General features: G+C 39.9%; 1 protein-coding gene and 1 long non-coding RNA gene across 5 annotated transcripts in view; one reads left to right on the top strand and one right to left on the bottom strand.

The window, feature by feature from the left end:
- LOC138761575 (partitioning defective 3 homolog B-like) overlaps positions 1-24,013 on the bottom strand; it is a 1,428,627-nt gene that overhangs the window by 1,236,545 nt on the left and 168,069 nt on the right. The window lies entirely within an intron of this gene.
- Positions 1-24,013, top strand: part of LOC138761576 (uncharacterized) — a 114,729-nt gene that overhangs the window by 17,747 nt on the left and 72,969 nt on the right. The window contains exon 2 of the long non-coding RNA XR_011356377.1: positions 21,179-21,295. This is a non-coding gene — a long non-coding RNA (uncharacterized lncRNA). The remainder of the gene's footprint in view (positions 1-21,178; positions 21,296-24,013) is intronic.

The raw sequence follows: 24,013 nt of genomic DNA, 5'->3' as shown, positions 1-24,013 counted from the left end.
ACTTCTGCAAACTAAAAAAAAACATCGGTACAACAAAGACTGCAGAGAAACTTAATACATTTGACTGTGTCATTTCATTTCAGTGAAATTGTATTACAAGTGAAAGAGCTCCAAAATAAATAAGCTAGAATACCAAACCATATAAGGTAACAAATCTTTCCAACTGTTATTCACAAATTCTAGCATCTGGAACATCGTCATTCCACTACAGAAAAATGGAATTTGAATTGAAGAGTAATTGAAAACACAAAACTTAGAACAGCTTGCTGCAAATTCACACTGGGAGCATACTCAACTATGTTCAGGACCTTTGCCATCACCTTGGGCTGCAGTGAATGCCTGCCAAGTTTCAGGTCACTCAACCCACATGAAGAAAATCAGATCCACTGGTGAACCACCATAGATAACTTGAACTACATGTAGTTCGCAGCTAGTCCTCAAAAAGATGGCACTGCCCAACATCCAGAGATCCACAGTAAGATGCAATAAAATAGGGATGTCCCACACATTCTGCAAGATCTCACTGTTAAACTTCAAAATTACAATGGGAGTAAACAAAGTGGAGTTTGAGCGACTCAGCAGAATTGGGCAGAATCCATGGAGAGATATGGAGAAATTTTGGGCAAAAAAAATGGTTCTTGTGTTTCTCTTATTTTTACACTGGAGTTTCCACACCACAACAAAGTCAGAGGAGAAAAAGCAGGCATAATCTGAAGATCCCAGAACTTCAGTTCACGTGAATGTTGGAAGCAACTTTGTCTGTCCCTAGAGGGGCAGTGAAGTGATGGATAACCTGGAAGGCACTGAACTTTCTCTGTGCTCAATGCAACAGCTCAAAAGCTGGTGAAATGAGGTGACACCATCAGGGCACAAGATCTGTGAATGCAGAAAGAAGCAAGCCACACAACACATTTCCATCCACAATAACAGATCTTGCATGGGATGTTGACAACAATGGCAAACCAACAAGGAGCTCTGAGGCTGACAAACGTACGGGTGGCAGGCTGTTAGTGACTTGAGATGAGGGCTGCTAGCGACTACGGTCAAGTGACTCGCACCAGGCTATGGTCTGGTTGAAGACTGGCTGAAGGGGCACTAGGTATCAGAATCGAGTTGCGAGAGGGTACTGAGGATGATGAGATCTTCATGATCGTCTCAGAGGCTTGGATCTGGAGCTCAGGTTGTTGATGGTTTGGACTGAAGGCTGTGTGGCTATGAAGGCTGCGGTAGCGCTGGAGACAAATCCATGGACACTGACTTACTTTGGGGGTACTCTCTTTTGCTTCTCTTTACTGGAAGGCGAACGTGAAATTTCATGTCTCTTTAATTTTCTCTTTAATTACATGACAATAAAGGAATTTTGAATTTCAGTGACATTCATTTGTGAACATTAAAATGTGCTCATCAATGGAAAGAAATCAACTTTACTGGGTAGGGCACATGGGCAGAGTCATTTTGTGAAAAGTTGTTTTATGCAATCACTGCAAATGTGATACAACTCCCAAATCTTGCCGCCAATTCATCCCTTCCCAATCCCCATATCCCTTCAAGGTTTGGCTTCTCAGATCTAAAATTAAAAATAGTCAGAGCAGCAATAGTTACCTGTTGCAGAATATAATAATCCTGCACCATTCTGCACATGCCGAAACACAAGACCATCTTCAAGTTGAGACGGATGGATAGTCACCACTTCATTATTCCAGCTTCAAGTTGAGATGGACGGATGGATAGTCCCCACTCCATTATTCCAGCTTCAAGTTGAGATGGATGGATGGATAGTCCCCACTCCATTATTCCAGCTTCAAGTTGAGATGGACGGATGGATAGTCCCCACTCCATTATTCCAGCTTCAAGTTGAGATGGATGGATGGATAGTCCCCACTCCATTATTCCAGCTTCAAGTTGAGATGGACGGATGGATAGTCCCCATTCCATTATTCCAGCTTCAAGTTGAGACAGATGGACGGATAGTCACTACTCCATTATTCCAGCTTCAAGTTGAGTCGGACGGATGGATAGTCCACACTCCACTATTCCAGAAACTGTTGTGCTTCATAGTTGCAACATTTATTTTCTCCTCTCTCACCCCAGTCTGCAACTCCTTCAGACAAAGCCCCTGTAATTATTAAGCTTTCACCAGATAAACCCACCACTATTTGTGGAATTCAACCTGCCTTCATTAACTGTGCTCTCTCCACCCCCCACCCCCCTTCTCCATTGCAATTTAAAACATGGTAAAATTCTCAACAAGAAATACTACCTCTGTTTCTCTCTCCACAGATCCCGTCTGACCAGCCGAGTATTTGCAACATTAGGTTGGGATGTCATAATTACTCCCACAGAAGGCTTTCTATTCATTGCCTGTTTTGTTCTGACTTTCTTGTAACGTATTGTGATGGTGGTACATCATTGCCTTGGATATTCAGGAGGTTCAGGAAATGTTAGAGTACTCTGCACAAGGAGTGTGCTGAAACAGGGTATGACTGTTGGGGTAAGTTTATCTTCTACAACCAACTTTGAAAATCTCCAGCAGACTAAAATAGAGATGGAGATATAGTACAGAATCAGGCCCTTCAGCCTCACTCATCCATGCCAATCAAACTACCCATTAAAACACCAAAAGGAATCAAGTAGCATTGTAATCAAAATGAAGATCCAGATGATAGAAGAGTGTTGTAGGTCTCCGTTATGGTTATCCGAACCCCAGGGCCCACTAGATCTTCTCCTAAACTGAGGACTACAGATTTCTACCTTTAAGTGACCCTACTCAGCGAGAATGGGAAGAGGCACAGCAGAAGCATTCGTCAATCATACTCTGACCACAATTGCCTCTGGTGACCAAAGTAATGCAGTCCAATAGCTGGACATTGTCCGTGAATTAAGCAAGGAAAGGAAGTTACTGAAGCACATGCAACAACTTAGCTGTGCTGCAGGGAATGATTACCCGCCTACACCTTAGCTAATTGAATTAACAGTGAAATGATGCTAACAACAGCCAGGTAATTGAAAGCTTCCTGGAGAAACATCTTAAGTATGGTTCCCAAATACCCCATCAACCAGGAGGAGTCTCCTGTCAACATCAAAAGAGAAAAGTCTCTTTATAGTTGACCACATAACAAATCATCTCGGAAAACTTTTTTTTGCTGTAGAAACTGTCCGCAGGGTGTTTCAAATAATCTACAAGGATGAGAGGCTGGGAGAAACAAGGATTACATTACAAAGAAAGACAACAGCAAAGATGACTTACCATCCCCTTGCAGTTTACTTTTATGAACTTGATGCAGAAATATTCTGGCACTAAACAATTTGAAGGTTGAACTTGTTAGCAGTGACCCCTGCACAGATTAATGTGACACCTTCAATGAAGAGAAGATGGTTTAGAACCTTATTTTCGATGCGGCAGAGAGCCACTGACACTTATTGAGAATCCAGGGAATTTAATAGCTTGAATCCTGATGTGATGAATGAACAGGAAGGAACGTTAAAAAGAATCAGCCAACATTTGGCAAGCATGGAGCACTGCCTCGGCTTTCAAAGAAGTTCTGGAACTACACAACTCAACCTGCTCTTCATGCTCTTGAAAGGGAAGGGAGACCTGCAATACACCTGTTGTAATCATAAAACCATTGCTGAGGCACACAGTCCCAAACTTGAGATCAGAGGAGATGAAACAGTGTGAGAAAATTAAAAGAAAAGGTCCCAAAATTGAAAAGGTATAGCAGAGGCTACACTGCTAACTGAACGATCGCACAACCTGACGGGTTGAGTTCAGTGAGCAAAAACTGATTTATTGCAGGCTGCCTGGCTGGGTGAGAACTGCGCTGGGGGCCCCGACATCACTGGGGCGTCACATGGGTCCCCAAGTGCGGGCTTATGAGCCCGGTGCCGAGGTCAGGAGGAAACCCCCGATAGCGCCATTTTGGCCGGCTGGCACGCCGCATGCATGACAAGTGGGGCCGGTTCGCCTGCCTAATGGCTTACCACCACAAAAGTCTCTGTTTGCAAGTGCGAGTTGCAATGGGTGGGAATGAGCTTCATAACATGAAACTAAATAGCTGCAAGTTAGCCAATGGTGCAGCAAGTGACAAAGGGTGCCAAACAAGTCACACAACTGCTTTCACTTCCACAACATTATTCCCTGAGTGGATACAGTATGTTGTCTATAATTGGCAACATTAATTTCAACCTAACAAAGAAATTGTCGCCTGTTGTCAGCAGCATATGAGGAAAGAGACATTGCCACCTGCTACCCTTCATATTAGGTTACCCTTTTCTCATGTCAGAAAATGCCTCTAACTGGAAAGTCAAGGAAAATTTAACAAAGTGATTGTGAGGAAGGAGCACTCACATTACCTGGAGGAGAGCTGACAGGAAAAATGGACCATTATCATTGAGTTTATACACATGCAGATACGTTACAGGATCAGCCAAGTTCAGACTCTCTGAACAGTTATGGCAACGTGTCCTTGCCTCTATCCTCTCTCTGACCACACACCAAAGACCAATCAAAAGGTGTTATGATCAAAGGACGTGTGGGGTTTGATGAGGTCCCTCCCACAGCTAAACTCTGGAAAATAACAGATCTCAGAGACATACACCTGCGCTCAAATCCAATACATTAAACACATGGAAAATGTTTCAGTAGATGAATTCAAGCCGATATCTTGATATCATATCAAGTTGAACTTCCTGATCCTTTCAGCTAAAATTCAGCAACAGGGCACACTATCCTTTTATATTCCTGTGGAGCAGCAGCCTGCAATAAACAATCTGGGTTCATCAGTTAATGTCCTTTGCACCACCATCATTTATGTGAATCTGCTTCATCAATAATAAGTCAGTACAGTTAAACCCCTGTTATCCAGAATTCAAGCAACCAACACCTCAAGCAAGTAGCAAAAAAGATCGAAGGAAAATAAATATATTTTTAAAAATTAAAATTTATAAGAATAAATAAAAAATTAAATAAAGGTTTTAAATTATAAAAGTAAATGTTCTCTGAAGTAACACATATACCTTTGGTGAAGATGGGAACAAATATTCAGCCAGTGGAGTGCTTTAGTTGTGCTTTGCTCATATCAGCTGTTTGAATAAAGTTGTGTTTTGAATAGAATGGTGTCGCCCAGGATGAAGAGCTGGTTGATGCTGCTCGCCATTGGGGCAACTCTCTTAAAGTGTCTCCTCATCCCTGCTTAGTAAGAGTCTTTGGCCCCTTTCCCACTTGCGTCCCACTAAATCAGCTGTTCGGTGTCCTGGGATAGGAATGGAGGTTTGGCTTTTCATACGAAACTACTGCAAACTGGGACACTGTACGTGTTCACACTCACAAAGAGCCATCCCCAGGTACGGTACATGCTTATATTCTACCTTCCACTGTGACGTCATGACACATCAAGTGATGGTGGACCTGCCCTAAATGTATTATGATCTTATTAGGTGAATTAGGATCAATGTATTATGATTTTATATTCAAACAAAATTAATCATGCCTAATTATAACATAACTAAGCTTTATCTACAGCACAGTATGAGTCCTTCAGCCACTGTTGTTATTATGTCAACCCATATAAATCGTTATAAGAGACCTTGGGAAAGTGCTAGCAATAAATAGCAAGAGCAGATAATTTTTAAACATTGTGGGAAAGTTAGTAGCATTGTAGCGCACAACTTATAAAGACCATGGGAAAAAGCGATGGTGGACCTGCCCTCCCAGAATTCTGTGTGGTGAAGAAAGGGCTGTGTGCATGGCTGCATGCACAGAGCACTCATGGAGGAGTTTCTTTGCCACTTATCTTTATTAGTATATTATTATGCTAAGGCTTTATCTGTAAACTTGGTGGGGTGGGGGGTGTAATTATGATGTTATTGTTCGTCTTTCAGGCTGCGCCATGGAAACTGCAGATGCAGCACCAGTTAAATGTTTTCAAATATGTGAATGAAAATAAAGTAAAAAGCTTTAAAGTTTATATATTCATGAGAATGAAGTTTGTTCAGTTTAAGTAGTGTTGTGGCGGCACATATAATTGAAGTGGCGAACTGGCCCCATTTTTCATGCGTGGTCAGCGGGGCAGCCATGGCAAAGATGGCATCATGGGTCCTTCTCTTTAGGTGCAGACCATAAGCATGCATACGTGCTTATGTCAGCATGACACAAGTTCCAGGAAGCCAGGGAAGGCTCAGGATGACTTTAAAGGCTGAAGCGCGAACTTAAAAGTACATCAGTGTGCAAATCAAGTTCACAGCCTGCTGTCTCAGTTCTTTCACTGCGCTCACCCACAACACACTACGCTGGTGACCACGATGAGTCTCAGCACAATGGACCCCCCATCTATAGGTACCGTTGCATTAAAGCTGCCCATTTTCTGGACGAACAGGCCCCGCACTTGGTTTGCCTAGGGGACAGGATGCCGTCTGCCCTCATGGACGAGATGCTTACCTTGGCAGAGGGACACAATCTCTGTCTCATGTTTGAGCAGGCGTTCCTCAAGCAAATGCCCGAAGACATTTGGCTGCTACTGGCCGACGTAGATCTCAGCGACCCACAATAGGTCGTGACATGCGCAGATGTTCTCCACCACTCCAAATACGAGCCCGCACATATAGTCAACCGCATTACAAGGCCGCCGACCAAGCCAACGCCCAAGTCCAGTCCAACACGTGAGCAGCAACTGTGCCCCCGCACAAGAACTGAAATGTCAGCCAAAATGGTGCTTCAACCATCAACGATGGGGCACAGGATCATGCAGGTGCCACCAGCCATGCTTGTTTCAGGGAAATGACAGGGCCATCCGCCGTTAATGGGCACGGCAGCTGGCTGACAAAACAGCCTATTCCATGTCTCCAGGATCTCAGGCCGCAGATTCCTCGTGGACACAGATGCAGAAATAAGCGGCATTCCCCCAACATCACCCGAGACATGCACGATACCCGGCGAAGTACCAATTTGGCCTCGAGAAAATGGACTTCTTGGGCCACAGAATTCCCAAAGACGGTGCCACTTCAAGGTGAAGGCTAGATGACAGTTTGCCAGACCAATGACTCTGAAGGGTCTGCAAAAATTTGTGGGCATGGTGAATTTCTACAACAGGTTCATCCCCACAGCTGCCAACATCATGTGCCCTCTCTTTGTGTTAATGTCAGATTCCAAGAAAGAACTCGAGTGTAACGGCAAGGTGCAGGCCGTTTTCGGGAAAATTCTGTGGACCAAGAAGTCTATTTCCTCGAGGCCAAATTGGCAATTCGCCGGGTTGATGGTGAGGCCAAACTCATTAAGTTGTTTGAAAAGCTAGCAAAGAAGTGCTCCAGAGAAATGCATCTACTTTCACTCTTGACATCGGGGGCAGAGAGAAACTTTTCACACTGAACCGCCTCAAACCAGCCTACTTGGATTTGTCAGAGCCAATAAAGGTCCCGTCACCAGTACATAGAGGTCAGGTCGGCCACCGAAGCATCAGATCTCACCCATGACGCACCATGAGACCACCAGTTCGGGGTGGGGGGTGGGCAGGTCGGTGTGTGGCAGTGCATATAATTGCAGAGGCGAACCGGCCCCACTTGTCAAGCACAGTCAGCGGGGCAGCCGAGGCAAAGATGGCGTCATGGGTCCTTCTCCTCCGGTGCGCTTATGTCAGAATGATGCAAGCTCTGGGATGCGAGGGGCGGGCTCAGGACACCCTTAAAGGCTGCAGCGTGAATTTAAAAGTAAATCAGTTGTGCAAAACAACCTCACAGCCTGCTATCTCAGTTCTTTCACTGTGCTTGCACACAACACGCTATAGTGTAGTAATTTTCTCTAATTAGTGCGGGTGCACTAATTAGGCTTTGTCAGAGTGAGTCTCAAGCAACCATAAAACTCCACCATCTACCAATATACATAGGTATTGAATGCCAGATGTTTTACTGTATTATGCTTCCTGCAGCACAGTTGATCTCAAACATTAATTAAATTCCTTTCCACAGATGATTCCTGACTTTGAGTGTTTTATTTCCAATATCCAACATCTAGAATCAGAAGTTATTGTCACGAGTAAGACATGAAATGTGGTCTACAAAAAAAATTAGAATTTACAGATTTGTATCTTCCACTGCTCTATATTTAACCTTCACCAGATTATCCAATCTTACTGCTCTGATTCTCACCACTATCTAATTGCCATTCACTTTCATACTTTTATTCCATCACCTACCTCAACAAAAAGAGTTAGTTACCCACTTCTTTATTTCGAAAGTTCAGATTTATTGTCAGAGTACATCACATACAATCCTGAGATTCCTTTTCCTGCGGCCCAGGCAGAATTACCACTTATTGGTGGTTGGGGTCTCTGAAGAGTAGCAGCTGTTCCTGAACCTGGTGGTGTGAGTCTTGTGGTACCCATACCTCTTTCCTGATGGCAGCGGCGAGAACAGAGTGTGTGCTGGGGTGATTGCTGCTGCTCTCCGACGGCAGCGTTCCATGTAGATGTTCTCAAAGGTGGGGAGAGTTTTGTCTGTGATGTCCTGGGCTGTATCCACAACTTTTGCAGGGCTTGAGCTCAGGGATATTGATGTCCATTGTTTTATTTGTTTTTGGCAGTTTTCTTCCTCTGCTTTATGTGGCTTAGCTTTCACCAACTTAACTTTTTTTACCCATTCTTTTCCAGGGACAGTTTCTTTCCCAGGGCTCTTGAGTATGAGATCACATATACCAGCAGATTCAAAGGCAGTATTCTTTTGCACCTTTTTAAGATTCTTGAACAAATCTCATGCAATGTTGCCTTTGTTTTCTTCTAACGTATCTCTCTAACTGTGACTCTGCAAAAGAGTCTGGAAAAACAACCAACTGAAAAACCTCACAAAGATAAGCGTATACAGAGCCGTTTTCATACCCACACTCCTGTTCGGCTCCGAATCATGGGTCCTCAACCGGCATCACCTACGGCTCCTAGAACGCTTCCACCAGCGTGGTCTCCGCTCCATCCTCAACATTCATTGGAGCGACTTCATCCCTAAGATCGAAGTACTCGAGATGGCAGAGGCCGACAGCATCGAATCCAGCTGCTGAAGATCCAACTGTGCTGGGTAGGTCACGTCTCCAGAATGGAGGACCATCGCCTTCCCAAGATCGTGTTATATGGCGAGCTCTCCACTGGCCACCGTGACAGAGGTGCACCAAAGAAAAGGTACAAGGACTGCCTAAAGAAATCTCTTGGTGCCTGCCACATTGACCACCGCCAGTGGGCTGATATCGCCTCAAATCATGCATCTTGGCGCCTCACAATTCGGCGGGCAGCAACCTCCTTTGAAGAAGACCGCAGAGCACACCTCACTGACAAAAGGCAAAGGAGGAAAAACCCAACACCCAACCCCAACCAGCCAATTTTCCGCTGCAACCGTGTCTGGCTGTCCCGCATCGGACTTGTCAGCCACAAACGAGCCTGCAACTGACGTGGACATTTACCCCCTCCATAAATCTTCGTCCGCGAACCCAAGCCAAAGAAAGAGAAGAAGGTATGGGTTGATAGCTGGACTGCTCACAAACTTTCTCTGTAGCTCTGGCCACATGTCAAGAAATCCGAACTTTGTATCTGTGAAGAATTGTGTTAGTCTCTGCACAACTGCACCAGAAGATAAGCAACCCATAACTAAAATTGCATACATATTCAATAAAGCTACAAGAGAAAAAAAATACACGTGGAATAAATAAAAACGCAGCCCTCCCTCCACCCCCTCAGAATATATCAAAAGAAAAAAGGGAAAAAAAGAGTTGGGAGAATGTAAAACAAAAAGTCTCAATACTAATAATAATGGAACTGGGGGTTACCAATAGGACAGGCTTTCAGAGATGTGGGGGGGGCTAGTGGTCATGGTGGGGAGCTGGCTGATGGACCTTTGGAAGACTACACAAAAGAGTCTGGAAAAACAACCACCTGAAGAAACACACAAAGATCAGCGTGTACAGAGCCGTTGTCATACCCACGCTCCTGTTCGGCTCTGAATCATGGCATCACCTACGGCTCCTAGAACGCTTCCATCAGCGCTGTCTCCCCTCCATCCTCAACATTCATTGGAATGACCTTCATCACCAACATCGAAGTACTCGAGCTGGCAGAGTCCACAAGCATCGAATCCATGCTGCTGAAGACCCAACTGCGCTGGGTGGGTCACGTCTCCAGAATGGAGGACCATCGCCTTCCCAAGATCGTGTTATATGGCGAGCTCTCCACTGGCCACCAAGACAGAGGTGCACCAAAGAAGAGGTACAAGGATTGCCTAAAGAAATCTCTTGGTGCCTGCCACATTGACCACCGCCAGTGGGCTGATATCGCCTCCAACCGTGCATCTTGGCGCCTCACAGTTCGGCGGGCAGCAACCTCCTTTGAAGAAGACCGCAGAGCCCACCTCACTGACAAAAGACAAAGGAGGAAAAACCCAACACCCAACCCCAACCAACCAATTTTCCCTTGCAACCGCTGCAACCGTGCCTGCCTGTCCCTCATCGGACTTGTCAGTCACCAATGAGCCTGCAGCAGACGTGGACATACCCCTCCATAAATCTTCGTCCGCGAAGCCAAGCCAAAGAAAGATAGGCACATTATACTGCTGTAACAAATTTATATTCCATCTAAACAAAAATTGATGTATTTCAAATTCAGAAATATTTGCCATCTCAATTTTAGCCCAACTTGGAGGCCGTACCAAATCCATCAATGAACTAATAAATTTAAGTTGGGCTGCTTCATAATAATTTTGAAAATGTGGTAAACGTAATCCCCCAACTTATATTTCCTAGTTAATTTATTCAAAGCTACTCTCGAAAATTTACCTCTCCATAAAAACTCCCTAACCATTTTATTCAAATCTCAAAAAAAAATATTATCAAGTAAATATGGAATAGATTGAAACAAATATTGCATATGCGGAAAAATATTCATCTTAATTGTATTTATCCTACCCAATAAATTAATAGCTAAATCTTTCCATTTAATCAAATCAGTTTTAATTTTTTTTATTAACAGAACATAATTTAATTTATATAAAGATTGATAATTAACATTCAAAATTATACCCAAATATTTAATTCAATCAGTCCATTTCAAATTAATAATATTCTTATAAACTGAATAATCTCCTTCACTTACCGGTAATATTTCACTTTTTTCCCCAATTAACTTTATATCCAGAAAGACATCCATATTCTATTAAACACTCCTTCAAGTGCAAAAGTGACTGAGCTGGGTTTGTTAAATACACCAATACATCATCAGCAAATAAATTAATTTTATACTCCTCATCAAAAACTTTCATACCTTGTATCTGTGTATTTTGTCTCATCAGCTGTGCTAAAGGTTCAATCATGAACGCAAACAACCTTGACGAGTTAATCGAGTCAATTTAAAAGGTTCAGAAATCAAACCATTCGTCAATACTCTAGCTACTGGTTTACTATATAGAGCCTTAATCCAAACAATAAAGAAAGGACCAAATTTAAATTTCTCCAAAACTTTAAACAAAAAATTTCATACAACTCTATCAAATGCTTTTTCTGCATCTAAATATATCACTATCGGGTGATCTGAAGATTGTCGAAAACTATTAATCAAACTAATCACACGCAGAATATTATCTGAAGCATATCTATTCTTTATAAAACCTGTTTGATCCATATGAATAAACTTAGGTAAAAATTTAGCCAATCTATTCGCTAATATTTTAGCTATTATTTTATAATCTACATTTAACAATGAAATTGGTCTATATGAAGATACTTTCAAAGGATCTCTATCTTTTTTTTGTGATTACTGTAATTAAAGCACTTGAACAAGACTCAGGTAATTCATAATGTAAACACTGTAGAAAAATCATCATAAAAAATTTTACAAAATTCAACCGAAAATCCATCATCACCAGGCGATTTACCGTTCGGCATTTCCATTATAGCCATTTTAATTTCCGCATCAGTAAATGGTTCTTCTAACTCCTGTATATCTGCATCCTCTAATATCGGTAAATTCAACTGTGATAAAAAAAGATCAATCGATCCAGTTTCTTGTTTTCCTTCAGATGCATATAACTTTTTATAAAATGAACAAAATTCATCATTAATCTCACGAGGTTTATAAGAGAATTCCGTCTAACAGCATTAATAGTCCTCGAAATCTGTTCTTTCTTTAACTGCCACGCCAATACCTTATATGCTTTCTCTCCCCATTCATCATTCCGTTGTTTAGTCCTATTAATCACACATTCAAATTGATAAGATTGCAAGGAATTATATTCCAATTTCAACCTAGATAATTCTATTTTCTGATCTTCTGTAGCATCTTTCTGGAATTCCTTTTCTAACTCATCAATCTGTTTCTCTAATTCAAGACTCTGATTTAATTGATTCTTTTTTATTTTAGAAGTATAACTTATTATTTGTCCTTTCAAATAAGCTTTCATAGCATCCCATAATACAAACTTACTTTGAACAGAATTAGAATTTTCTTTCAAAACAAATTAATTTGTTTTTTCAAAAAAATCAATAAATTCCGTATTTTTTAACAACATTGTATTAAACCTCCAACGATAGGCCACTTGGGTTTTCTCAGAAGTTGCATATGTAAAATATAACAAAGAATTATCTGAAATCACCCTACTTTTATATTCCGCTTGTTGTATTTTCCCTTGTAAATGTGCCAGTACTAAAAAGTCAATCCTTGAAAACGATTCATGTCTAGATGAATAAAAGGAGAAATCTTTCTCTGTCGGATTAAGAAGTCTCCAAATATCTACTAAATTAAGATCTTTCATCAACGCTTGAACCTGAATTGCCATCTTAGATTTCTTAACTTTCTTCGGAGATTTATCTAATAAAGGTTCCAAAACACAATTAAAATCATCGCCAACTAAAATATTATCATTAGCCTGACCCAAACATTAAAATGCATCTGAAATAAATATTTCATCATCTGCATTTGGGGCATAAATATTAAGTAAAGTCCAAAATTTACTAAAAATTTTACAATTCAATTTAACATCCTGCCTTTTCCTTCATTGATTGTAATTCAAAAGATAAATTTTTATGTATCAAAATTGCTATGCCTTTAGCCCTAGAATTAAATGAAGAAGAATGTACCTGCCCAACCCAGTCCCTCTTTAATTGCATACTTTCCTTCACATTCAAATGTGTTGCTTGTAAAAAAGCAACATCAATTTTCATTTTCTTAATATACGCCAAGACTCGCTTACGCTTGATCAGACTGTTTAAACCTCGAACATTAAAAGTGGCAAACCTCAACTTTGACATATCTACTGTTATTACTAAATAGAAATAATACCTTTATATGAAAACTCAAATCAACTCCAATAGGAGAAAAAAATCACAAATTAAAAGTTACCTAAAATGAAAATTTAAAACAAGATAAAAAAATTCCCCCTCCCAAAAAAACTACCAAAAGGTAGTAATCCCTAAACAAAAATTGGGTGTGGGTCACCCACCAGTGGCTGATGACTAGTAAAGAACTTAGAGCAAATCTCTCCCTCCCCAGCCAAACAATGAATAACATCAAAATATCATAATAACAAAACAAATAGAGTAAGAAAAAGAAAATTCTTCTTTTCATCCAAGAGATTCCAATCTCAAAGATCCCATTTCAGAAGAAGTTGGACTTTTTCCATTCCCGTTTTTCCCATTTCTGCCATTTCTTCCGTTTCCAGAACAACCAGATTTTTCTTTAGGAGTCAATGGTGAACTATGTCTTTGTCCTCTTATATCTGGCAATGAATCAGCAAAAATCATTGCTTCACCATCATTCTCAAAAAAACGAAATTGATAGTCTCCTTCAACACTGACGGGTAGCGAAAAGTAGACTTATAACCTTTACGCCACAAAACTTCTTTAACTGGATTAAATCGACATCGACGTTGAATGACCTCTTGACTCAAATCAGGATTTAAAAAAAACTCTGCTATTCTGAATCAATAACAGAGTTTGTCGTTGTCTCGCATTTTGCACTGCTAGTCGAAGTATTGCTTCTCTGTCCAAATAATTCAAACATTGAATTGTTACCGGTCTCAGTGGTTGACCAGCTAAGGGTGTTCTTCTTAAAGCTCTATGGGCTCTTTCCAGTACCAAGCCTCCAGAAAAAAATTCTTGCCCTAATACTTGTGGGATCCAGTCTTTAAAAGAACGAAAAGGATCTTGTCCTTCTATACCTTCTGGCAAACCAACAATTTTCACATTATTCCTTCTACTTTGATTCTCCAAGTAGTCTATTTTCCTCTCTAACTCCTTCTCGCGTTCTCCCAATTCTATGACTGATTTTTCAACCTTCAATGCTTTTTCTGTGTTAGAAGCCACTTGTTGTTTACAGTCCAAAAAAGCAGACTGAATTTTTTTAAATTCTTCATAAGAATTTAACTGTATTCAATTTTGAACTTATACTAGCATTCATTTGAACCATCTCATTCATTAGAGGTTGAATGACTGCACTTAATTGCATGCACTGTAAATCAGAAAAGCTCAGCCCTGCTTTCTCTGACGTAGTGGCAGAACCAGGTAACTGCAGCTCCTGCTGCAACTCAACAAAAGGCATTTTAGAAGTTTTACTGCGGGTCTGGACTCCCAGTGACGGCACCTTGACTTCCTCAGGGGGTTGCCGCTGGTCTCCCCCGCATCTCGTTTTTTCACAAAATCACGAAGGAAAGCGATATCTTCAGATTGAAATACTTCCTGATGCATTTCCAACAATGGAGTCGTCTTCCTGCATGCTCCCTCCGTTAAAATGGGATCTACTTCTTGGGAACATGCACCTTCTTCCAGAGAACGGGTAATTCCAGCGCCATCCTTCACTTGGTGAGTAGTAGACATTTTTTTTTCAGCTCCCACAGGCAGTCTTTGAGGTTTAGACACTGAAGAAATTAAACCTAAAGTTGTATCAAGTTGTCTAGGCCCCAAAAGTTCAGCACTTCGAAAATGTAACTTCTTCTGCACTTGAGGTTTAATCTTTTTACCATTAATAGCCATAATAGTTCCTTAATAATTTACACTAAAATTTAAAAAGTTTAAACTTGAAAACAAGGGGTTAAAAAACAGGTACTTAAAAGTCTGGCCAGAGAGGTCAAGATTACACGTCTAGACTCTACGCCATCTTGCCACGCCCCCCTACCTACTAGAGTTATAGGCAAATTATTCCACCTGTTCAAATCTTCTTTAATTTTATTAAGTAAAGACAAATAATTCAAATTATATAAATTATTTAAACCATTATCAACTTTAATCCCCTATTACTTCATTTCATCAACAGACCACTTAAATCGAGAAAATTCCCTACATTGAGTATAATAACCTTCAACCCAATTAATCTTATAACCCAATATTTCACCAATCTTATATATAATTGATGCAAAGAATTTATGGGGTCTGTCATATAAACCAAAACATTAACAGCAAATAAAGTAATATTATATGAATTAAACTTTATATAATAAATAAGACCCCCTCTTTTGAATCAATCTAGCAACATTATCAGCAGATTGCCATTTTTTAATGAAGCTCATTTAATCCATTTGAATTAAATTCAGTAGATATCTAGCCATTCTGTTTGTCAAAATTTTTAGCAATAATTTTATAATCAGCAGTTAACAGAGATGTTGGCCTGTAAGATTCAGTTTTTAACAAATCTCTATCTTTCTTAGGTATCACAGTAATAATTGCCTTTGAAAAAGATTCCAGTGGAGAATGAGTTTCCACTGCTTGTTTCAACACCTGCATAAAAGGAGGTATTAATAAATCTTTAAATTTCTTATAAAATTCAGGCAGAAAACCATCCTTCCCTGGTGACTTACCACTTTGCAAAGAACTAGGAACCTCACTAATTTCTCTTCCCGTAAATGGAGGAACTAAATCTTTTTGATCTTGACAATTCAAAGTAGATAAATTGAGCCAAAAACTTAGCAATTCTAACCTCATCACTATTAAACTGGGAACTATACAAATTCAAATTAAAATCCTTAAATGAATCATTTATTTCTTATATGTAATCTTATTAGAATTCTTTTTAATATCATTAATTGTTCTCGAAGTTTGTTCTACATTCAATTGCCAAGCTTGAACTTTGAGCTCTTTCTCCCAATTCATAATATTTTTGTTTAGTTCTCTCAATTAATTTTTCAGTTCTATAAGTCAGAATCATATTATTATAGAAGAATTTCTTCTTTATTAAAGACTTCCTTTTTTCTTCAGAAACCTTTCTCTGCGAATCTTTTTCCAAACTCTATCGTTTTCCAATTGATCAACTTTTTTAGTATAATCCTTCTTAATTTTAGCTGAATAACATTATCTGACCTCACATACATTTTCAAACCATCGCAAAAAATAAACGTATTATACATTGAATTAACATAAATTTCTTTAAAAATTTTGGATGTGTTTTCTTATAAAATCACAATGTAGAATTAAATCTCCATCTATAAAATGATTTTTCATTTTAAGAAACTAAACATGACATCAAAAGTGGTGAATGATCAGATAAAATCCAAGCTTTGTCCTCTATATGCATAACTCTTCCTTGTAACTGTGGTGACATTAAAACATATCTATTCTCGAATAAGAGTCATGCCTATAAGAATAAAAAGACTAATCCTTTTTCTTCGGATTTAATCTTCACCAAATATCTATCAATTCAAATCATTCAAAGTCAAAATCCTCTTTGTAGTTTAAGTCCTAATAACTGACTTCTGTAACTTATCCAAAATTGGATCAACAATTAAAATCACGTCCAAATCTTTTCATGAGTTTTAAGCAAGATTCATAAAAGAATCATGAATAAATCTTTCATGCATATATATTCATAAGTGTCTACATCTCTGAGTAGATTTGACAATGTAACAAAACAAACCTCCCAGTGGGATCCATAACTACAGATTCAATCTTAACAAGTAAATTCTTATTAATCAAAATAGCAACCCCTCTTGCTTTAGAAATAAACGATAAAGCTACCACTTGACCTACCCAATCTCTTTTTAATTTTTGATGCTCTTTCTCAGTTAAATGTCTCTTGTAAAAAAAATATCACTTTTTAATATAAGCTAAAATCTTTTTCTCTTAATTGTATTATTATTATTAAGCCCATTTTTATTAAAACTTACAAAATTTAATATGTTACTAACTGACATTTCTTAAATCCAAAAATTAATAAACTCTCGCCACCGCCACCCCCCCACCATTGGACACCCACTCCATAAAAACCTTCAATTACATATGACATTTCCAAGCAGTAATGAATAAAAAAGGAAAGAAAACCAGGAAAAAACTGAAAAAAAAACCCTTGAAAAATAAAATTGATAAAATGAACCCTCTATTATGAGGGAAGTGGTCTTCACCAAAAAATGGCACATGTATGGAAGGAGAAGATAAAAAGTCTGCCTCTCCCAGACAAAATATACATTGCTTTATTTAAACAGTTCATTTACAAGTATAAAAAGCATCTTCAAGGTTAATTAACTTGCTCATCATCGATCTCAACCAATTCTTGCTGCTTCGACACAAGTTCTCAGGTCAGTCCGCCAAAACTTATTGTGTAACTGAACTCTGCACATCATTTCTTGATCTTGTTTAATATTGTAAGGTAAAACATCATGAGATGGGAATGTGTAAGGAGTTACCCTGTGCGGGGCTGTAACAAGATGTGAATGCATCCTTGTACTTACAAGATAAGAGAGACATTGATGGATTGAGAGGCAGGAAGCTAGCAGGGAAAGGATAGCAACAGTTTTAGTCATTGGACAAGTAATGATATGATGATGTTCTAAGCACGTATCCAAGGGTATAAAAAATCACCATTTTGCTGATAACGGCAGAATGCATTCTCCGACTAACATTGTTAGTCGCAAGTGTTACAATCCGGTAATAAAGAACAAAGAACCCTGATTTCGACTCAGTCTGGTGTTTGTCTCACTCATTCATGAACAAAGCAGACCTAACAATATTCAGAAGAGAATTTGCAAATTCCAAAGCTGCTTTTGCATTTGTAAAAAAACGTGATTGATTTTCTCCAGAAAACACTAAGTGTAGCTGGGTATTGGAAAGAAAATTTATAACCTTTCTTCCAGAATACTGATTTCACAGGATTAAATTCCTTTCTTCTTTTCACAATTGACATGCTTAAATCCACAAAGAAAAACACCTTGTTGTTTGCCACTGTTTATATTTTTTGGCATTTTGTAAAGCCGCTCTTAATATTGTTTCTTTATCTTGATAACGTAAGCATCTAATCAAAACCGAGCATGATGCTTGTCCTGGGAATGGCTTCTTTCTATTAGCCTATGTGCTCTATCCAGTTCAAGTCCATTTGGGAAATTTTCAGGATCCGGAACTTCAGGAATCCATTTTTTTTAAATTGAACTGGATCAGAGCCTTCAAAATCTTCAACCAACCCAACAATCTTCACATTACTCCTGTGACTATGATTTTCTGATACATTAATCTTTTGTAAAAGTTCTTCCCTTTGCACATCCCAAGCCATAACAGAATCTTCCACTTTATTAACAGTATCTTTACATTCTTCCACTTCATAATAATCTTGAATATTATCTTCAATTTTCTGAACTTGAATTTTAACTTTATCAACAACTTTATTATATTTTGCCATTTCTTCTTTAATATTTTTCATTTCACCCTTAACATATTTAAATTGTGGTTTTCCATCACTTCTGACAGATATAAATTGCAGATCCATATGTTTACACATCAACTGCATTTGTTGATAATTATAGAGGGTCGTTCTTGAGCTTCCATACCTTGGGTTCTTGCTTCAGGATATCTGAATTTTATTTCTTCAATCCCTTGAATCAGTTGGGCTTCATCTTTTTCACATTCTACTCCTGCTCCCTCCAATTCTTCAAAAGCTTTTTCTTCTCTTTATCTTGATCTTCATGCTTTTGTTCCTCTTTCGCTTCCAGATGGTCCTGATTCAATATCTAATTGAATCAACAGCTGTGTCTGGCTTGCAACGCTGCTGACAATAGCCTTAATCAGTTCAGCTGTTTCCCATAGAGAAAAAGCTTGCTCTGATGTACGCAAGTGCGAAATTTCGTGCATGCGCAATTGTTCCTGTGACGGCTGTAGTTCAATTGTCTTCTTCTGGACCCCAGCGCCATCTTCTCTGGCTCCCCAGAGAGGTGGCGCTGGAGTCATATGGATCCTTGGTGTCACAGCGTGGATTGGATTGTTCTTGGAGGAGGAGGGATTTGAGCCCAAGGCTCCATTGTTAAGGTAGGCCCAACTTCTTCAGCTATACTAACCTCTTTAACAACTGCTTTCTTAGTCATTTGAATCTTTCCCTTCCTTGAAACCATAGTATAATGACTTATGAATAAATCCCCAAAGTTTTTAAGTTTAAGAAAATTTGAAAAAAATTACTTTTGGTCAATTTTTGATTCATTCTGCTGGGAGAGGCATATTTTCACATCTCCAACCTATACCATCATGCCACCCGCCTCCCCCCCCCCCCCCCCACCCCGCCTCAACTGTGTTCTAAAAGCTGCTTGAGAATAATCGTGGCCAAACAAGAACTTAGAACATCTGCTGCTGTGGGTCAGACCAGAAAGAAAAGTAAAGGGGTGTCCCTTCAGAGACACTAAATCCATGGATTCACCTCCCGCAGCCTCTGTAGCTGCACAGACTCCAAACCATCAGCAATCCGAGCTTCAGATCAAAACCTTTGATACGATGAGGAAAGCTTCAGTGCATCAGGCCCTTCAGGAGCCCCTCTTGCCCTCAGCACCTTCTCGAATCTAGTTTCCAATGGCTCATGGGAACAAGGTAGTCCCCAGCAGCCACCCGCAGCCTATTTCAAATATAATCTCATAGCTTGCTTGGAATACATGGGGTACAGAGACCCGGCACAGAGTGAAAGGATCACAACTGCTCCCAGAAGAGTAGGCACCAACCTGCAGGTCCAATGTTGCCAATCAACTGAGAGTTGAAATTCATGGTTGGTAATAACGCCATTACCATAATTTCCATTGCCTTGTAAAAGAAGTCTTCAGATACAAGGCCAATATTTCAACGATCAAATTCATTATTTTCCAAACATATCCATGACATTTTAACATGCTACATACATGAGCTACTAGATCTCTTTGGATTTCCTACATCATTTGTAAAATACTCTGTTCTGTCGATTTTAAATGCAAGGTCGATGATTTCACATTTTCCAAACAAGTTCATTGTCACATGAATCCAGGTACAGTGCAAAAGTTCATTTTGCAACCAGTTCAGCTAGTCAACCTATACAGAGCTATAGTACGCAATAAAAACACAGTAGAGAACCTCAAAGCTAAGAATTATTTTTAAACACAAGGACACTATTTGTCAACCTTCCCAGATTATCCTTAAAATGGCAGGGATGGCAATATGAATGGTTTAGAGTTAAAGCAAGCAGGCTTTTTCCACTGAGGTGAGCTTATGGGTCAAAGGGGAAATAATTAAAGGGAACTTTTGGGGTAACTTCACACAAAAAATGGTTGAAGTGAGGAACAAGCTGCTGGCTGAGATCGTGACTGTTGGCTCAATTTTGACATTTAAGAAAAATTTGGACAGCTACACGAGTGGGATGGGTATGGTGGGATATGGTCAGCATGCAGGGTCATTGGAACTCGGGAGAATAATAGCTCAGCAAAGACTGTTTCTGTGCTGTCATGTTCTATGGATGACCTGGGTTTTAGCCTTTCTACTGCAGGTTCTCTCATGGTCTTGTTGAGTTTGGAAGCACAAGAACTATTAATGAATGCATAGGGATAGGTCTGTAAGACAGGATGGTGTGCAATGCGGAGAGATGCCTCCAGATAACAGTATTCTCCAGCACCTTCCTGGTGGAGGAGATGGCAGGTTTCACTGGCATTGACAGGTATTAGGCACGGCAAGTAACTACAGTAGATTTTGCAGTCAGTACCAACAGCAACTATGGTCTGCTGGCAGAGAAGGAAGTGAATATTTCAGATACTAATCGAGCAAGCTGCTTTGCCCTGGTTGACACTACACTTCTCACAGGTTGCTAGAGGCACATCATCCAGGAAGGTGGGAAGTATCTCAGCAAGATACTCAGCAAGTTATTTGGCAGTGAGAGGAATGCAACCTATGACTGAAGATTTGAGTCCATCCTTATTACACTAACTCTCTTGCTCTTTCCTGTTATTCATTCAATTTCCTTGCCAGATCAATAGCTTGCCTTTCGAATGAAAAACCACAGATGGTGGAAATGAAAAAAAAAATATGTAATCGCTCACCAGGTCAAGCAACTTTGTTGGGGCGAGAACCAGAGTTACATTTCAGGTCAGGAACCTTTTCTCAAATGTGCTGAAGTATCTCAAGTTGGAAAGGAGGGAAAATACAAAATGAAATGTCTGTGAAAGCGTGAAGGTAACAGTTATCAAGGTAGCAATTACTTTAAAAACCTGCAATTGGAGACTGAGAGAAATGTAAGAAACAGATATCATTTGTGAAAAGAGGAAGAAAAGGTGGTTAACGGATGCAACACATAAAGTGTGGATTAGGCAGCACCCTTGAAAGGCAACAATGAGTCGGTTATATATTGCTTTTTTTTTTCCACAAGATATATCAGAATCAGAATTTATTGTCATGAACAAATAATTAGGGTTTGCAGCAGCTTCATCAAGCAAACATTCATATTGGAACCATCTTACAACATAAAAGATCAAAATAATAGGGCATGAAAAGAAAGGCCATATCTTTGGATCATGGATTATTCAGGAATCTGATGCCAGTGGGGAAGAAGCTGTCCTTGTGCCGCTGAGTTCTCGTCATTAGACCCTTGTACCTTTTTTCCGATGGTAGCAGAGTGAAGAGGGCCTGCCCTGGGTGGGATCTTTGAGGATAGAGGCTGCTTTTTTAAGACACTGCCTCATGTAGATGTCCTCGCTGGAGTGAAGTCTGGTGTCTATGATGTCATACGCCGAGTTAACAACCCTCTGGAGATTATTCTTGTCCAGAGAGTTGGTGCCTCCGTATCAGTGATGCAACACCAGCCAGAATGCTCTCCAAGGCAGCAAGCACAGTTTCTGAGAGCAAAAGTACACTAATCAGCCTGTTGGGTTTGCTCCACCATTTAATTATGAGTTGATCCTTATCACTCAGCATGCAACACCTCTCCCCGGCCTTCTCCCCATAACCCTTAAATACACCCAATGACTTTGCTTCCATAGATACCTGTGGCAACAAGTTTCACAGACTTGCAACCCTCTGGCTAAAGAAATTTCTCCACATTTCTGTTTTAAATTTATGCTCTTTTATCCTGGTTATCCATAAATGCTCAGTTCCACCACCACTTTGTGTGCTGTTCCAGTTTTCCAGTATTTGCACACTTTTTGTTTACAACCTGTGATATTGTTTGCCTATCTTTGAGCTTTGATTTTATCTAAAATTTACTTGAATGAATCATCATCAAATGTTTGCTGGCATGTTGTCTACGACTTGATCTCCTTCCCCAATAAAGTATGTATTCGGTCTAGAGGGAATGAAGGTTCACTCAGCTTCTTTCAAGGATGGAAGGTATGCTGCATCAGAAGACACTGGGTAAAATGTAACTCTCTTGAGGTTAGAAGAATGAGAGATTTCATCCAAATATAGTAAAACCCCTGGTATCCAGCACCTATGGAGCTTGATAGATGCCGGATAAGTGAATTTTCCATTTGCTTGAGATTGTGTGCTGCGTGACTGGCGAACTAATGGCAAGGCATGCCAATTTTAAACTCCCATATTTTTTACCAATTTATTTTCTGCAATTTCTTTTGGCCGGTTGCTTGAATTACAGATAACAGGGGTTTTACTGTGTGCAACATTCTTAAAGGACATGTCCAGCTGCCGTATATGGAGGGAAATTGTTTCCCAAGACTGAGGAGTATTGGACCAGGATATATTTTGAGAAAAGGAGAAATGTCTTCACAGAGTTGTCCTCTACCCGAGGCTTAGTGGTCTAGTTGATTCAAAATGCACTACGACGTTTTTCTGGACATAAAAGGAATGAAGAGAAATTAATATAGTGCTTGAAAATGCCACTGAGGAGACATGCATGCCATGATCTTTAATAAACAGCAGAGGAGGACTAACAGGCCACATTCCTGAACTTAATTCTTATGTTCATGTATATACACATTTTCACATTCATTTATTTGGTTTATTGGTCTTGAGTTGTCCACAGTGAATCTATCTCGAGGCATTCTGTCATTCTACCCTTAATGGGAGGCTCCAGGAATTCCCTGTCAACAAAAGTCAGACTAGTTGGTATATATTTTCTTGTTTCTCAAATACACAGAAAATTACGGAAAAAATTATTAGGGAATTGAAACGTCCCATTATTCTGTTAAAACCCTAATCTTCTCAGCATGTCCAGTATGCTATGCCCTTTTTCCCCAATAGTAAAATCGCTGTAAATTAATTAATCCAGAGTAAATGCTGGAGGAACTCAGCTGGTCTCACAGCATCTATAGGAGGAGGTAAAGATCTTTTACTGACATTTCGGGCCTGAGCCCTTCCTCAAGGTATATGAAAAAAGACTGAGAGAGAAAGGGGAAGTATGGGAGGAGGAAGATTCCAGACTAAAGTTGTTAATTGGATATGACAAGAGGAAAAGTGAGAATAGATTGTGGAAGGAGAGAGGGAGAAAAGGGAAGAGAGCAAGAGAGAGAGACAGAAAGAGAAATGGAAGAAAGGAGACAAGAGGACGAAGATGGGGGATTGGGGATTTAATGGGAACCAAAGAAGTCGATGCCGTCCTGTTGGAGGGTGTCCAGACGGAAGAAGGGGCATCTCTTTTTTGATGGTCTGGACTCCTCCCCCTCCCTCCTGTTCTTTCGCCTTTCTCTCTCAGTCTTTATTGAGAAGCAGCAAGCACAGTTTGCTGTGGACAGATAAAGGCCAACTCAAGACCAATAAACCAAATAAATGGATGTGAAAATGTGTATATACATGAACATAAGAAATGTTCAGGAATATGGCCCTTTAGTCCTCCTCTGCTGTTTATTAACGATCATG

This window comes from Narcine bancroftii, chromosome 4 (genome assembly GCF_036971445.1).
Source record: "Narcine bancroftii isolate sNarBan1 chromosome 4, sNarBan1.hap1, whole genome shotgun sequence".
NCBI classification, from domain to species: domain Eukaryota; kingdom Metazoa; phylum Chordata; class Chondrichthyes; order Torpediniformes; family Narcinidae; genus Narcine; species Narcine bancroftii.
The sequence above is the reverse complement of the archived record's forward strand: the minus strand, read 5'-3'. Positions and strand labels throughout refer to the sequence as shown.